Genomic DNA, 7,500 nt, shown 5'->3' with positions numbered 1-7,500 from the left:
TGCTCCTAGAGGACACTTTAGCACACGTTTATGCTCCTAGAGGACACTTTAACACACGTTTATGCTCCTAGAGGACACTTTAGCACACGTTTATGCTCCTAGAGGACACTTTAGCACACATTTATGCTCCTAGAGGACACTTTAACACACATTTATGCTCCTAGAGGACACTTTAACACACGTTTATGCTCCTAGAGGACACTTTAACACAGGTTTATGCTCCTAGAGGACACTTTAACACACGTTTAGGCTCCTAGAGGACACTTTAGCACACGTTTATGCTCCTAGAGGACACTTTAACACACATTTATGCTCCTAGAGGACACTTTAACACACATTTATGCTCCTAGAGGACACTTTAACACACGTTTATGCTCCTAGAGGACACTTTAGCACACGTTTATGCTGCTAGAGGACACTTTAGCACACGTTTATGCTCCTAGAGGACACTTTAACACACGTTTATGCTCCTAGAGGACACTTTAGCACACGTTTATGCTGCTAGAGGACACTTTAACACACCTTTATGCTCCTAGAGGACACAGAAGTAGTGAGATAGTGGCGCCTGTGAGTGCTCGTTCAGCTGGATAAAATGGTTTTGTCGCCACATGGTTTCATGGAAGCCACACCAGAGATCATCCGACCAACAAGACGGTCAGACGAGTGACTCATTGGTCACTGTTGACGCTCTGGAGGCTTCACTGTTCTTTTGAAGTTCTTAATTAGCAACTGAAGCTGCCTGAGACACACGGACGTCTCCTTCACGACATAACGTGAAAACACTGGAGACAGTTTTAGGGTCAGAACAGAAAAAAAACATTTTTTCAGGAGCTTCGTGTGTGTGTGTGTGTGTGTGTGTGTGTGTGTGTGTGTGTGTGTGTGTGTGTGTGTGTGTGTGTGTGTGTGTGTGTGCCGTTCCTCTCGTCTTTAAGTCCAGCCAGGTGTCACTCAGCACGGTCATTCATTACCGTGGTAACCTGGCCTGAACCTGGCAGGCACTCACTTCCTGTCACTGATACTTCCCCTGACCTTCAGTCTGAGCCAGCACACACACACACACACACACACACACACACACACACACACACACACACACACACACACACACACACACACACACACACACACACACACACACACACACACACACACACACACACACACACACACACACACACACACACACACACACACACACACCCTCTCATGAAAAGCTGCAGAGAGTCTTTTTCCACCCACGTTATTGTGAATATGCAGGTTTTTAAAGGCAGGAACTGAGCAGAGGGGGCTGCTGGGAGCCCCTTCACTCTGCAGTTAGTGTCCTCACTGAGCAGAGGGTGCTGCTGGGAGCCCCTTCACTCTGCAGTTAGTGTCCTCACTGAGCAGAGGGGGCTGCTGGGAGCCCCTTCACTCTGCAGTTAGTGTCCTCACTGAGCAGAGGGGGCTGCTGGGAGCCCCTTCACTCTGCAGTTAGTGTCCTCACTGAGCAGAGGGGGCTGCTGGGAGCCCCTTCACTCTGCAGTTAGTGTCCTCACTGAGCAGAGGGGGCTGCTGGGAGCCCCTTCACTCTGCAGTTAGTGTCCTCACTGAGCAGAGGGGGCTGCTGGGAGCCCCTTCACTCTGCAGTTAGTGTCCTCACTGAGCAGAGGGGGCTGCTGGGAGCCCCTTCACTCTGCAGTTAGTGTCCTCACTGAGCAGAGGGGGCTGCTGGGAGCCCCTTCACTCTGCAGTTAGTGTCCTCACTGAGCAGAGGGGGCTGCTGGGAGCCCCTTCCCCGTCCCAAAGCACTCCCAGGCGCCACTTTCTCACTACATTCAGAGACTTTTCACAGCTTCTTAGAACTGGATTTAGAAACAGAGCCTAGAGCAGTTTAGCTCCTTATTCAGAGCATCAGGGAAAAGGGAGACATCTGTGCTGAGCCTCATTCAGTCCCATGCATGTGGCTCAGAGTCCAGCTCAGTAAACAGTCTCTGGGTCCGTCTCTGTCCTCTCACGCAGCAGCACTGTTGTTGTTATGTGACGCCGCGGGGTCAGAGGTTGGAGGTGGGGCCGTGACGCCGCGGGGTCAGAGGTCAGAGGTGGGGCCATGACGCCACGGGGTCAGAGGTCAGAGGTTTCACCGTCCAGACCACAGCGCCATGGGGGGCGTTTACAGTCTGCACACTCTGGGACCCGGTTTCTAAAGATCCTGTTTTCAGGCTCCGATAACGAACCAGACTGAACCAGACTGAACCAGACGGGGCCTTTAACGGCCTCTGTGGTCAGATGGTTTCTCTGCACCGTCGGCTCCTGACGGTTGTTTTTCCCGAGCTGTCGTGAGAGAAACGTGTGATTGGCGCTCGGCTTTGTCCTCCCTGGTCCTCAGAAGTCGTCCTGCTGCAGCTTCTGCCAATCAGGTGAGAGAAGCAGCTCGAGACTTATATGTCCATCAGAGGCAGCGGCGGCTCGTCTTCGCCCTCCTGACCGACAGCACCGTCAGGGATCACGGTGCACGGCAGGAAGTGGCCGTTAACACCAGGAGTCATCTTGCAGGGCGCGCACACAGGCATGTGCAGCGCACGCAGGCATGTGCAGCGCACGCACAAACACATTCCGCCTGTGCCCCCGTCCACGGGCTCTCCTGCAGGGACCCGCGCTGCAGGGGGGTCGGCTTCCTCGCTGTAACGTGAGGTGGCATCTCTAACGGCTGCTGACATGGTGTGATTTCCTCCTCTCACATTCCTCTCACCACATTCTTTCCAGGCTGCAGGTCAAGTGAGAGTTCGACCCGCGTGAGTCCGCAGACGCCTCCGTTCACTCCCAGTATTGATTCTGTAAGTTCATGTTGATCTGCCACTGAACCCACTCCCAGACTGACGTCACGTTTAAATAAGCTTCATAACTATAACTCTCAGAGCGTCTCCTGCAGTTTAACCCTGGTTATATTCAGGTTAAGGTCCATCACCATGGAAACAGCGTCCCCCCGGGTCAGACCCCGGCACATGGACACCAGGGAACTTCAGTCATCTGGTTGTTCCCTGAACCGGGGGAAGATCGTTTTAGGGAACGGATGGGAAACACTCTGAGTGACCCCCACAGTGAGCCCCAGTGACCCCCACAGTGACCCCCACAGTGACCCCCACAGTGAGTCCCACAGTGACCCCCACAGTGACCCCCACAGTGACCCCCACAGTGAGCCCAGTGCCTGGACCTGCTGCACCCTCATGTTCACATCAGGCATGTCTAAAGCTTTTTTCAGCTGCTCTGGCTGAGGTGGAGGAAGAATGATGGTGCAGCTCTCCCCCCCCTGATGCAGGACACTGTGACAGGAGACAGGCGGCAGCTGCTTCACCCTGCGTGCTGCGTGAAGGAGAGACGCTGCAGGTCCAAGCAGAGTCAGAGCTACGTTCTTTATTTTGCAAGAACCAAGACAAACGAGTTTAAGCGTCAGAGAAGACGCTCTGAAGTGATTAAGACGATGACAGAAGTGTCTGAATGCACTGAACCTTTCACCAGAACGAACCCGGGGCAGAGCTGACGTCTGCAGGTCTGCAGCCCCGACTCCACCTGACTCAGAGCGCAGGTGCTCACAGGAACCGGCTCCACCTGACCCAGAGCGCAGGTGCTCACAGGAACCGGCTCCACCTGACCCAGAGCACAGGTGCTCACAGGAACCGGCTCCACCTGACTCAGAGCGCAGGTGCTCACAGGAACCGGCTCCACCTGACCCAGAGCACAGGTGCTCACAGGAACCGGCTCCACCTGACCCAGAGCACAGGTGCTCACAGGAACCGACTCCACCTGACCCAGAGCGCAGGTGCTCACAGGAACCGGCTCCACCTGACCCAGAGCACAGGTGCTCACAGGAACCGGCTCCACAACAACAAGGTTTCGCTCTGTTCGTGCTGCACCGTGACCCAGGAGTCTGTGTACGTCCTGTTCTGGTCGTGTTCATTATAGCGTGTGTTTGTGTCTCATGCCTCCTTCTGCACTTCGCCGCTGTGGACGAATCAAAGAAGATCCTAAACATGAGAACAGGAGGAGAGTGAAACAGAAAGCACAGTCCGGAGCGAGCCAAGCACACGCTCCACACTGTGTCTCCCACAATGAAGTCAGCGCGCTAAAGGACAGATGACTGTGCACACAGCCTGCCGTCTCCATAGCGACCACAGCCCGGGCGGCGGAGAGCTCTGCGGCGGGACGGCAGGAAGCACAAACCCTGTATGGAGAGGGCGGCAGATTGGAGGGTTACTGATGCCCCCCCCCCCCCCCCCCCCCCTCTGCTGTGAGTCAGAGGCCGCTCTGCTCAGGTGTCGTGCGCTCGCAGATACTCCACCATCTGTCGCCGCCGTTTGTCCAACGGCCCTGAACCGTCCGAGGGTTTCAGGAGAAGAAGAAGACGACGTCCCGACAGACGACGTCGCCACAGACGACGTCACCACAGACGACGTCGCCACAGACGACGTCACCACAGCGTTCTCTGATAATTCAATAACAGATAATAAAGGTAATGTCCGTGCACATGTGCAAAATCATCTAAATATTAAATAACCACACGGTACAAGGCGGCACAGTGCAGTGGTGGTTAGCACTATCCCCTCACAGCGAGAGGGTTCCTGGTTTGAATCCGGGGCCTTCTGTGTGGAGTTTGCATGTTCTCCCTGTGTCCGGTTTCCTCCCACAGTCCAAAGACGTGCAGGTGTTGGGTTCACTGATGACTCTCAGGGTGCCCTCCCACTGTGCCTCCGTCCCGTGCCCCGTGCTTTAGGGTCCTTGTCCCCCCCTCCAGGCCCGTTTGTACTCACACTACCTGGGCCTCGGAGAATGCTTCTTGCTGCCTATACGTCATCACGCCGTAACACGTCACACGCATTGATGACGTCATGGCGATGCGTGGCTTTGTTTCCAGATCTTTCCGTAGACCTCGGAGTTTTTGTGCGTCTTGTCGACTGTTTTTGAATCTTTTCATCGACCAAATCTGCAGTAAACACTCCACCTCCGCATCACACCAACGTGAACCTTTCACCGCCATTGTTTGAAATGTCCGCGCATGGTCCCTCCTTCTTTTTTCTACGTCCCAACAGGCGCACAGGAAATGACCTCAGAACCGCCGTAGGCCTCGTGCTCGTACACGTGCGCACACTCGTGCTCGTACACGTGCAAACGTGCTTTACTAAAGCCCACCTCTCCCAAACGGGCCGTGGACGGCAAGCCTCACGGAGCCAAACCCTGACGTCCTCCATCGCTGCGTCCAACACGGTGGCAGTGTGTGTTTGTGTGTGTATGTGTGTCTGTGTGCGTCTGTGTGTGTGTGTGTGTGTGTGTGTGTGTGTGTGTGTGTGTGTGTGTGTGTGTGTGCAGTTATCAGTGGGGGTGCAGTTACACAACGTCGCTGCGGTTCATCGTCTTCCTGCCAAACCCCCGTTCCACTGGACCCCGTGCACATATGTCCCCTCACACTCGTGTCACGACTGCTTCTGCACGGGCATATGTGCGGTGCGGTGGAGCAGTGGAGCGGTGGACGGTTTCAGTCACCGGCGTGATGCTGTCGAAGCGTTTCACAGGAGAAAAAACATCAGATGGCCCCGACTGACTTATACGCTGATGACTCAGCACAAAGTTTGGCAAAACGCCGTGTTCTCAGCGTGGTTTACATCACAACACTGAAGCGTTCACCGAGTCCTGGACCGAGTCCTGGGCCGAGTCCTGGGCTGAGTCCTGGGCTGAGTCCTGGACCGAGTCCTGGACCCAGGTCTGGACCGAGTCCTGGACCCAGTCCTGGACCCAGTCCTCTATATATAGAGTATATACTGATGTATAACTGCATGAGAGCAGCGTGAGTCGCTGCTGTGAGTCCAAACGCCGACGCAGCAGCGGTGACATCAACACTGTGCAGTCGTCCACAGGTGACGTCTGCCTCGAGTGAAACCTCGCCGCCCTCGCTGGTCACCTGCGTGTAAACGTCCCTGAGCGTCTCAGCTCCGTCTCCGTCAGGACCAGGTGGAAAGGTTGCTAAGCAACAGGGTCCGGGCGGCGTGTTTCTTTCCTCCAATTAAAGAAGGAAACCGACCCGAGAGGCAGAGAAGCTCACGGATGAGTCTGCTAATTGCTTCTGTCCACACAGAGCAGCTCCTCTCTCTCAGCCTGGGGGGGGGGGGGGGGGGGGGGGTGTTGTTGTTGTTGTTGTTGTTGTTGTTGCAGTGATGACTCAGAGCGACGGGCCGACCGTTGGGTTCAGAGCTTCAGTAAAAGCAACAACACCACTTATTAAAACTCGTTATGTTCATGTTTCATGTCCTTGTGATTAGAGTTCGTCTGTAGGTGATAAAGACTGTTCAGTGACCGAACACCCTTTCAAAATAAGAGTTCCGGGTCCAAACCAAACAGAACCAAGGTCGGTGTGAACATGTGAAGGATCAGGATCAGGATCAGGATCAGGATCAGGACCAGGACCAGGATCAGGATCAGGACCAGGACCAGGATCAGGATCAGGACCAGGACCAGGATCAGGATCAGGACCAGGACCAGGATCAGGATCAGGATCAGGATCAGGACCAGGACCAGGATCAGGATCAGGATCAGGACCAGGATCAGGACCAGGACCAGGATCAGGATCAGGATCAGGATCAGGACCAGGACCAGGATCAGGATCAGGACCAGGATCAGGATCAGGATCAGGATCAGGACCAGGATCAGGATCAGGATCAGGACCAGGATCAGGGTCAGGATCAGGATCAGGATCAGGACCAGGATCAGGATCAGGACCAGGACCAGGATCAGGATCAGGACCAGGATCAGGACCAGGATCAGGACCAGGATCAGGATCAGGATCAGGATCAGGACCAGGATCAGGATCAGGACCAGGATCAGGATCAGGATCAGGATCAGGATCAGGACCAGGATCAGGATCAGGATCAGGATCAGGATCAGGATCAGCTCTGTGCTCAGTTAGAAAGAGGTCAAAGGTCATGATGATGTTTTTAAAACTCTGTTCAAACAACGGGAACACCAGGCTCCCACAGGAAGTCTTATTCTGAAAGGGTGTCACCACTGAACAGATGGACAGGAAGTCTTATTCTGAAAGGGTGTGACGTCAGGACTGAACAGCTGGATTAACATCATCATGTCTCAGCAGTCTTAATAATAACATCGTAAACATGTTTATCGTTTTATCGCGGTTTCAGTTTTGAATGCAAACGCCGTCGTGTGGGCGGAGCCAGAGGAACAGAAGCAAAACAGAAGTAACCGCTGTGACATCATCACGCCACTTCCTGTTCTCCAGCGTGTTCGTGATATTGAACGTGACACAAAGACGTCCGGTGACCGAGGAGCACGGGTCTCTTTGTGTTTAACGCACTGAACCCCGGCCTGTGATGTCACACGTGATGCTGTGATGTCACACGTGATGCTGTGATGTCACACGTGATGCTGTGATGTCACACATGAGGCTGTGATGTCACACGTGATGCTGTGATGTCACACGCGATGCTGTGATGTCACACACGATGCTGTGATGTCACA

The 7,500-nt window shown here is 54.3% G+C and overlaps 1 protein-coding gene across 1 annotated transcript in view; it reads right to left on the bottom strand.

Moving 5' to 3' along the window:
* dgkg (diacylglycerol kinase, gamma) overlaps nucleotides 1-7,500 on the bottom strand; it is an 85,966-nt gene that overhangs the window by 39,725 nt on the left and 38,741 nt on the right.

The sequence above is a fragment of the Echiichthys vipera genome (assembly GCF_963691815.1).
Source record: "Echiichthys vipera genome assembly, chromosome: 10".
NCBI classification, from domain to species: Eukaryota; Metazoa; Chordata; class Actinopteri; order Perciformes; family Trachinidae; genus Echiichthys; species Echiichthys vipera.
Note: the sequence above shows the minus strand (reverse complement) of the source record. Positions and strands in the feature narration are given on the sequence as shown.